Genomic DNA, 10,987 nt, shown 5'->3' on the forward strand with positions numbered 1-10,987 from the left:
ATATGTACATATATATATACACACACTAATTAAATTAATAATATGTAATACCAATCTTCGAAGATGAACTCACACGAATATTACTAAACCATATCGATGAATTGGTAAGTTGTAAATTTTATGTATTTATTTTTTATTTATTTTTTTCTTGGTATAATTATTTTGATTACAGAATAGAACAGTATGTGTGAATGCATTTATTTTTTTCACAGATTGAATTTTTAAGAATTAAAGAGACAACAGGATGATCTTAACGAAGAACAATTAGATATTGGATTTTATGAAGAAGAATTGGTAGGTACCGTTTTGTTAGTATTTTTTCAATTTATTGAAATTGATTTTTATGTTTTACGTAGATAGCATTTAATCTTACGTTAGGTAAAATATTTTTCTTTTTTCTGTTATTACAGTTTGAATTTGTAAATGGTATCAATGACGAAAATGAAGATACTGATGATAACATACATTTTGCTTGTGAACAGGCTTTATTTGAAATTCAGAGACATGGTCAATTAAGCTTAGGTATGCACAGTAAACTTTTGTGTAAGACGATAACATAGTGAGACGACATGGACAATGAAGGCATAAGAAAATGATTTACAAAGATGAAGACGAAAAAATTGAAGAGGAAGATAATAGTGTGAGACGACATGGTCAAGGAAAACATATGAAGATGATTTATGAACATGAAAACGAAGAAATTGAAGAAAACGATCAAAACGTTATATAGTACAATACGGAGCAGGAAAACACGTTATACAAATGGTAAGTTAAGTTTCTGATTTTTGGTAATAATTAATACAATATTAACTATATTATGTTATATTTTAATATATCTTTTTTCTTATGTTTTAGCCTGTGCGAGGTAACAAGAGATCAAGATAATATAAGGATAACGACGATAATAGCGATGGTGAAGATGAAATGGATTTCGATAACATGGACGTAAGAAAACTGTGTGTTATAAGGAAATATGAACGATAAATTAAATAATAATTTAACATATTTGCGAGCGATCATTTAGTTACTTTAGTAGGCAAAAGAAAGCCTTTAAAAATTCATATAGATAGAGGTACAGAATTTACAAACAAAAGGGTTCAAGCATATTTTAAATCGAGAGACATACATTTTTTTACGACAAACTATTAAACAACGACTTGTGTTGTTGAGAGATTGAGATGTTACGGCAAGCCAATAAAGTTGAATACATGTTACAGGAACTTACTGGTGAAGATGTTTGCGGTAATGGTACGGATGAAAATGATGATGGCGGATAGAGAAAACAAGCTGAGGAAAAAAAAAGATGATGGTACAACGCGCAGAGGAGGAAAAAAAGACGATGATGCAAAATTCCAATAACCAGTACAATTGGTTAAATCAGTATGAATGTATGTGGATTGATAAGGAAAAAATATATGCCGGTAATTAGAGACTCTATTTAGGCTCTACTTTCTGATGCGAAAATCGTTCATATTTACGAAACCACTGAGCTCTAAAACTATATCAGTATTCTTCATCGAAGTTGAACTAAATTATTTCATCAATAAATATGGCTTGCTTTTCATACTCAAGAAATGAACGAGGAACCAATCCTGATTATCAGTGATGACGAGATTCCTTTGATTGATCTTACGTCTTAATGAGGATCCAATAATTATAAGTAGCAGCAGTGATGATAAGGTGTACTTGAGAAATAATGAACCAATCGTGATTAGCAGCGATGACAAGCTTCCTATGAATGATCCGGCAAGTAAATCTATTTCGCTAAATAACGATACCAAATCAAATCATTCGTATTACTGAAGAAGAAATCCTAAATAATCCTACGTAGGCCTACGATATATCTGACTACCCTTGCTACCTGGCGGCGAATCCTGACACCATTTACGAAGACAGTGTGTTTGAGCAGGAAAGAATCGTCCAGGATTTCCAAGCTGATGAGATGATGGTAAAAGAAATTACGGCAACTAATATACATTGAACATTTTTTAGTTGTACTAAAGAGATTAAAAGAGACTGTTATAGATGCGAATTCGACAGAGCGAGTCAGATAGACTAAAGACACGTGTTTAATGATGACCGGATACGAACAATTAAGCGAACATTTCGAACAAATTTTATATGATAATTATATAGATGATCAAGTATGTATGATCAATTGCTCGATCGATAAGGTCTTTCTAAAAGCGAGAATACATTCCATCATTTCTTGCATTTGATTCAAGTCGACATTCATTTATTTGATAAACTTTTAAATGCTTGGAGCTCTTAAATGTACCATGTTTTATTATTATTATTATTATTATTATTATTATTATTATTATTATTATTATTAATTATTATTATTATTAGTATTCTGTGATGTTCTATAGTGATCATTTTCAATAGTGTGTATGTTTGTAAATAAATCTATGGAAAAATGAATGAAATTTAAATCTTTATTTGTCTTCGATTTAGTTGTCTCGTTTCATTTGATTGTGTGAGAGGAATGAGTATGGACGAGAAATTGAGAAAAGTGTATTACGATCCTAAACATCCTGGCAGTTTCGGAGGTGCAGAACGACTTTAAAAAAGTGTGAAAGATGAATTAATATTACTAATAAGAAAGAAGTAAAAAAATGGCTGAGCAGTCAATCCATTCCAAAATTTCCGTCTCCACGAATTTGTTTACACTCTGTATTACTTGATCAATGGCAAATCAGTTCTGTTTTTATCTTTGCATAACACAGCTAACTTCGATCCAAACACAAAAACAATAGTTATACGGCCCCAGTTTATTATATTATTACTAAACATTTCTGTTAAAAGGTCTTTAAAAAACGTCTCAATATTCTCATTTGAATCAAGCAATACTTCCCTTGTCAAATTATAAAGACGCTTTATACATCTTTTCGCAATAGTTGAAAAAAATTACAGTTTATATCCTCTATTTATTCCATATCATTGCCTAGTTTATATGCTACAAACGCTGAATTGATTTCTCGTGCAATTCTTTTAGTTTCCATGCTTATATTTTTTTCTCGAATGACGCTATTTCTTCAAAATATATACCTAAAACGAATACTAAAATTAGATGACCTCACTTATAATAATATAATATAACCTGGTCAAAAAGCACTTCCACAAAGACAGCATCCTCCACAAATTGTTCAACAAGAACAACGTAAATGTTAGCTACAGTTGCACAAGAAACATGGGCAGCACCATCAAAGCCCACAACAATCACCTTCTCCACACCAAACAACAAACACCGACCAAACTATGCAACTGTCGGATTAAAGAAGATTGCCCACTCTCGGGAAACTGCCTCACCTCCTCAATTATTTACAAAGTTACAATCACAACAAACGGAGAATCAAAGCATTACATCGGGCTCACAGATACCGCATTTAAAACCCGATATACAAATCATAAGCACACATTCAATGCACCAAAACACAGAAACAGCACAGAACTTTCAAAGTTCATATGGAAACTAAAAGACAGCAAAACACAATACAATATCAAATGGTCCATTATTGATAGAGCCTCATCCTACTCACCCAAAACAAAGCGATGCAATCTATGCAACGCAGAAAAGTTTCATATAATTTATGCAGACAAACAATGTACTTTGAACAAAAGGCACGAACTCCTTTCAAAATGCAGACACCGTGCCAAATTCCTACTCAAAAACACATAATACCTAATTTGCATCTACACCGGCCCAACTCTACATATACACGTCAAATTTGAAATTCCCTTCACTCCTGAAGATTGCCTAGTGCATGAAACAGCCTGTAGAGTGAAATTACAAGTTCCTTATTATTATTATTATTATTATTATTATTATTATTATTATTATTATTATTATTATTATTATTATTATTATTATTATATATATATAATAATAGAAAATAATGAAAAATATTTAAGCAATTGGCAAAAAATAACAATTAGGCCTAGTATTGAAATTAATAATTTTGTTATATTATTATATAAATATTAATAGGCCTAATAATTATAATTAAAAAAATATCATAAGTAGCATTAGTATTGATAATAATAACTAGATGACTGTCTCTTATACACATCTAGATGTGTATAAGAGACAGACTCAGATATGTGTATGCTCTCTCTGATAATATATCAACATTATGAAAGTTTATACCCACATATATAAATTAATACCCGCATAATTATAGTTTATGTACTCTCATAATTATAGTTTATATACCCTCATTAATATTCCATTTATTTGTTATGAATAAATAGTTTCATTTCCAATAAACAGTCTAGAGTGGTTAATCTAACTAGGCGTACGATTTACGAAATATTATTCCGAGGGGACGAAGTATTATTTCGAGGGGACGAAATATTATTTAGATGGAACGAAATATTATTTCGAGAGAACGAAATAATATTATTTCGAGGGACAAAATAATATTTCGAGGGAACAAAATAATATTTCTGGGGAACGGAAATAATATTTCAAGGGAACGAAATAATATTATTTCGAGGGAACGATATAATATTTCGAGGGACAAAATAATATTTCGAGGGAACTAAATAATATTTCGAGGGAACTGAAATGATTTCGAGGGAAAGAAATAATATTTCGTTTCCTTGAAATATAATTTCGTTCCCTCGAAATAAAATTTCGTTCAAACTAAATATTATTTCGTTCCGTCGAAGTGGTTTTATAATGCAAACATTATAGTACAACACTGAGCGGGAAAACACGTTAAACAATTGGTAAGTACGGATGAAGATGATGATGGCGGAAAGAGAAAACAAGCTGAGGAAAAAAAGATGATCGTACAACGCCCAGAGGAGAAAAAAAAGACGACGATGCAAAATTCCAATATATCCAGTACAATTGGTTGAATCAGTATGAAGAAGTATTATATTGTAAATTCAACATCTTTTCTATAATTTCTATAATTTTATGTAAAGCGCATAGAGGCACTGTATAAATGTAGCTTATTATTATTATTATTATTATTATTATTATTATTATTATTATTATTATGATTTAAGAAGTGTATGTGGATTACTTCATCGATAAGTATGGCTTGCTCTTCATACAATACTCAAGAAATCAACGAGGACCCAATCCTGATTATCAGTGATGACGAGATTCCTTTGATTGATCTTACGTCTTTAAATGACGAACCAATTATTATAAGCAGCAGAAGTGATGATGAGGTGTACTTGAGAAATAATGAACCAATCGTGATTAGCAGCGATGACGAGCTTCCTATGAATGATCCGGTAAGTAGATCTATTTCGCTAAATGACGATATACCAAATCAAATCATTCGTATTACTGAAGAAGAAATCCTAAGTAATCCTGACTACCATTGCTACCTGGCGGCGAATCCTGACACCATATATGAAGACAGTGTGTTTGAGCAGGAAAGAATCGTCCAGGATGTCCAAGATGATAATATGATGGTAAAAGAAATTACGGAGACTAATATACATTGAACATTGTTTAGTTGTACTAAAGAGATTACAAAATTATGGATGCGAATTCGACAGAGCGAGTCAGATAGACTAAAGATGTGTTTAATGATGACCAGATACGAACAATTAAGCAAATATTTCGAACAAATTGTATATGGTAATTATATAGATGATCAAGTACGTATGATCAATGGCTCGATCGACAAGGTCTTTCTAGAAGCGAGGATACATTCCATCATTTCTTGCATTTGATTCAAGCCGACATTCATTTATTTGATAAACTTTTAAATGCTTGGAGCTCTTAAATATACCATATTATTATTATTATTATTATTAGTATTCTGTGATGTTCTATTGTGATCATTTTCAATAGTGTGTATGTTTGTAAATAAATCTATGGAAAAATGAATGAAATTTAAATCTTTATTTGTCTTCGATTTAGTTGTCTCGTTTCACTTGATTGTGTGAGAGGAATGAGTATAGACGAGAAATTGAGAAAAGTGTATTACGATCCTAAACATCCCGGCAGTTTCGGAGGTGCAGAACAAAGTGTGAAAGATAAATTAATTAAAGAAATAAGTAAAAGAATAGCTAAGCAGACAATCCATTCCAAAAATTCCGTCTCCACGAATTTGTCTACACTCTGTACTACTTGATCAATCAAATCAGTTCTGTTTCTATCTTTACATAACACAGCTAACTTCGATCCAAACACAAAAAACAATAATTATATGGCCCCAGTTTATTATATTATCAATAAACATTTCTGTTAATACGTCTTTAAAAAAACGTCTCAATATTCTCATTTGAATCAAGCAATACTTCCCTTGTCAAATTATAAAGACGCTTTATACATCTTTTCCCAATATTTGAAAAAATTACAGTTCATATTCTCTATTTATTCCATATCATTACCTAGTTTATATGCTACAAACGCTGAATTGATTTCTCGTGCAATTCTTTCAGTTTCCATGCTTATATTTTTTTCTCGAATTACGCTATTTCTTCAAAATATATACCTAAAACGAATACTAAAATTTCATGACCTCACTTACGTTTATACCAGTATTATAATAATAATAATAATAATAATAGTAATAATAATAATAATTATTATTATTTGTATTATTATTATTATTAATATTATTATTATTATTATTATTATTATTATTATTATTATTATTCCCGTATTGTACAATTAATATACTCAGCATTATCCATATATATGTACCCGCATAATTATAGTTTATGTACAGTACTCTCATAATTATAGTTTATATACCCTCATTAATATTCCATTTATTGTTATGAATAAATAGTTTCATTTCCAATAAACAGTCTAGAGTGGTTAATCTAACTACAGGCGTACGATATAAGAAATATTTTTCGGGGGGACGAATATTATTTAGAGGGAACGAAATATTATTTCGAGAGATGAACGAAATAATATTATTTCGAGGAACAAAATAACATTTCGAGAGAACGAAATAATATTTCTGGGGAACGGAAGTAATATTTCGGGGGAACGAAATGATATTATTTTGAGGGAACAATATAATATTTCGAGGGACAAAATAATATTTCGAGGGAACTAAGTAATATTTCGAAGGAACGAAATAATATTTAGAAGGAACTGAAATGATTTCGAGGGAACGAAATAATATTTCGTTTCCTTGAAATATAATTTCGTTCCCTCGAAATGGTTTCGTTTCCTCGAAATAATTTAATATTTTTTTCTAACAATGTCCCTTTAGGGTCTCTGTATGAAGCCACACACTCAGATTGGAAAGAAAGCATGTTACCCCTTATTGTAAAAACAATGTCTTACCGATCTGGGTCTAGGTATCAATAAATTTCAGGAAATAGTCGTAAAACGTAACATTAAAAAGCTCTTCTGCTTTTTCCTTAGTATCGCACTAGAATATAGATTTAAAAAAAAATATACTGTATGCTTATAAAATAATTCGCGTATATTATTATAATTATATAAACAAAAATACAGACATAATTTGAATTTACTGTAATTATTTAGGCCTAGTTCACTCGTTTTCAGAATGAGATATCCTAAGAAATTAATTTTGAGCACAATCGCTTTCTGTAGGATTTTAACCCGTTAAAGATTAACAGATTATTTTTCAGTGTTCAGCAGATAACATTGTAATGAAGGTACTTAAGATTATGAGTGAGCCCTCTATTGTATGATACATAGAGTAAGGACACATGAGCCTTAAGGCAGTTGGTAACTATGGGGTGCCATACGCAGCAAAAAATCAATGTTAAAATCAAAATGTAATTGCAAAATTCAATGTCTAATTTATTAAAACGTAGGCGTAAATCTCTCAAAATGCAGATCTAGTTTTTCAAAATGAAGTTCTAATTTTTCAAAACTAGAATTTTTCAAATTTCTTTAAAATGTAATTCAAATTCAAAACGTAGGTCTGACTTGATCAAAAGCCCTCTCCAAATTATATTTCAAAACGTAAATCAAAAACCAGCCTGGTTTGAAATGCATTTTACAACAACACTAGAAATAGACTTTTGCTGCGTATGGCACTAGACTTGCGAAATGTAAATCAAAACTAATCAGCCAAGCATGACGTGGGCCTGTTCCATTAGTGATGGGGAAATCATTTTTCGCTGCAGTCCAATGCCGTGAACAACGCTTCCTAGACTTGCCACAGGTCTCTTATTTTTTTATTATTTTTTCTCATTCTGGACAGCGCCACCAACGAGAAAGTTAATTTAGAGACGGAATAAGCGACTTGTAAAACACTGAAATCAGGCACCAGGATGCCAAAAGAATGACGTAATCTTATATTCCGTATTTGGATAAATGGGCGGACCGAAATAAACAATTTCAACCAATCAAATGTTCATATTTTTGGAGCCACGAAACTGAGTCACTCGCGTCGATTTAGTTAGGCATGACTTAATTTAAATAGTCCTCCCTAATAAAACGGGCCTAAAATATTTAGAATAGACCCTAGTAAAACTAATGTTGGCAATGGCAAAAACCATTAAGCTTAGACTAGATGACATACCATACAAATACAACAATACAACTTTAACTGATGATCTGATCCAGTAGGATGGCTCAGGCCTCGTCTGAAGTCAGTGTAAGTAGGCCTAGCCTAGACTAGTAGAGGCTTGGCCTATTTTTAAGTTCTTACTTAAAGAGGCCTACCTTTTTAACAATATTCTACCCTAGAGGCCTAAATCTGTGTAGCAGCTAGCGGTGAGCAAGGTTCCAAGTAGGCCTATAGCCTACGGTTATCAGTCCATGTCGTTCTTAGCAGGCCAGAACTATTATACTAACTGTTTTAATTCAAGTTGGTAGCCAAAAGGGAGCTGGAGCTTGAATTGAATGAAACTACGGTATTATAGTTTATATTATATTTTTTTAAAAACTACAATGTCGGGGCCCCTCGCGCCTGGCGCCCCCCCCCCCCTCCGTCAGCGCCCGAATGTGACACCACTGATTGTAACAACTGCTGATTGTAGCAACCCCAAAACGAACGGCGCTTCAGAAAATACAGTAGGCCTACAAGTATACAAATTATTCTCGCAAACTTTCTATCCTATCGCGTTGTTTTTGTTAAGTTAAATTACTTTATTTTTATTTTTTTGAAGTGTACAGTTTTTTTGAATATTTTAAAATCCTTAAGTTAAATTTATTTTTTTAAAGTTTATTTTTTTTTAATTTTCAATGAAAAATAAATGCGATCTTTAATATTGACCTTGGTACAATGTAAACCTGTAATCATATGACTACTTATACAGAATTTTACTATATTATAGGCCTAGACTAGGACCAGGCCTCCTACTATAGTATAAGAGGCCTATTCCAAGACCTTGTTGCAAATCCCAGCCCACATAAGCCTATCCTATAATGCCTAGCATAGGACTTGTTTTCGCGGTACCCTGTCCATTGAAAATTAGCAGACGCACTGGAAGCGTTGTTCACGGCGTTGGACTGCAGCGAATAATGATTCCCCCATCATTAATGGGACAGGCCTACGTCACGCTTGGCTGACTAGTTTTGATTTACATTTCACATGTCTTGTGTTGTTGTAAAATGTATTTCAAAACAGTCATGCTTGGCTGGTTTGACATGGACTTTTGCTGCTTATGGCACAGACACACAAAATGTAAATCAAAACTAGTCAGCCAAGCGTGACGTGGGCCTGTTCCATTAATGAGGGGGGAATCATTTTTCGCTGCAGTCCAATGCCGTGAACAAAGTCCCAGTGCGTCTGCTATTTTTTAATGGTCTGGGTACCGCGATCACAAGTTCAGGCCCGTAGGCAGGGGGAGGAGGTGCAGAGGGTACGTGCGGACGCACCCCACAAATTCCAAAAGTTCCCATGATTTCACAAAATCGTTTCTAATTATTACAAAATGCTATAGGATGCATTGCATTATATATTTTCCAGCGTATCTAACCGTTGATTTTTAATAATATGGCATGACATTTGTTAGAAATTGATCGTCTCCGGTGATTGCAGATTGATCTATATAATATGAAGAATGTTATCTATAGGCATGCAGATGTACAGGACATAATAACGTTACTTTTTCAGGTCCCAAAAACACCCAAATTAATGAAAATTTAAATGAAATATTCATGAATAATGTGTTTGAGAAATCTATTATGTAAGACCCTTAAAATGCTACTTTGTCGCTTTTCTCACAAACCCCCCTCCAGGCCTCTGCCCCTGGACCACCCAATTTCAGAAAGTCTACTTTAAAAACCTATTATTTCACTAAAATCGTTCCTAATTATCGCGAAATGCTATAGTATGCATTACATTTTTTTGCCCGCTCTTCTCCCCGTTGATTTTTAATAATGTGCTGAAATTATCAGCTCCAGTGATTGCAGATTGATCCATGTCATCTGCAGGCCTACAGATGTAAAGAACATAAACAATTACAATTTCACAGTGGTGGATTCAAGGGAGAAGAGCCCCCTAAAATTATAAAAGAAAATGGAGAAAAAAGACAAATAATAATTGAAGTTTGTCTGAGAGTGCCATTTCCGGTCATTTTGAGGTGCCATAATCATAAATTTTCTTACCCCCAATCATGGTGGGGCTGAGGTAGAATTGACCTTCTGTCTCAAGTTCCTCCCTTTACCCCCATCCTCTATTTCTCCTGCTTTTACTGTAGGTCCCTAGACAATACTCAAATGAATGAAAATTTAAATCGGGATATTACAAATTATGGATTTTAGAAATCCATTAAAAAAGGCCCTCAAAATTTTTCAGAGCTTCCAGAAGATTCGCATCACCTTCACGGGACCCGTTGGCAGTCGCCCATAAGGTCCACTTCGGTTGCAAAAAGCTCCTCCCCATCGAAAATCCTGCCTACGGCCCTGCCCTATTCTAGGCATTATAGGCTAGGCTTATGTAAGTAAGTGAGGCTGTCAGGAAGTGTGTCGATGTATTAACTAGCTCCACAAAAAAAGTCTCTTAAATAGCAAATTATTCACCTGGCCTACTTTTCGACGATTTAATCTTTTATTTTATAAGAAGACGACAAC

This window comes from Anneissia japonica, unplaced genomic scaffold (assembly GCF_011630105.1).
Source record: "Anneissia japonica isolate Jap-2015-1 unplaced genomic scaffold, ASM1163010v1 scaffold5148_len95523_cov101, whole genome shotgun sequence".
NCBI lineage: Eukaryota > Metazoa > Echinodermata > Crinoidea > Comatulida > Comatulidae > Anneissia > Anneissia japonica.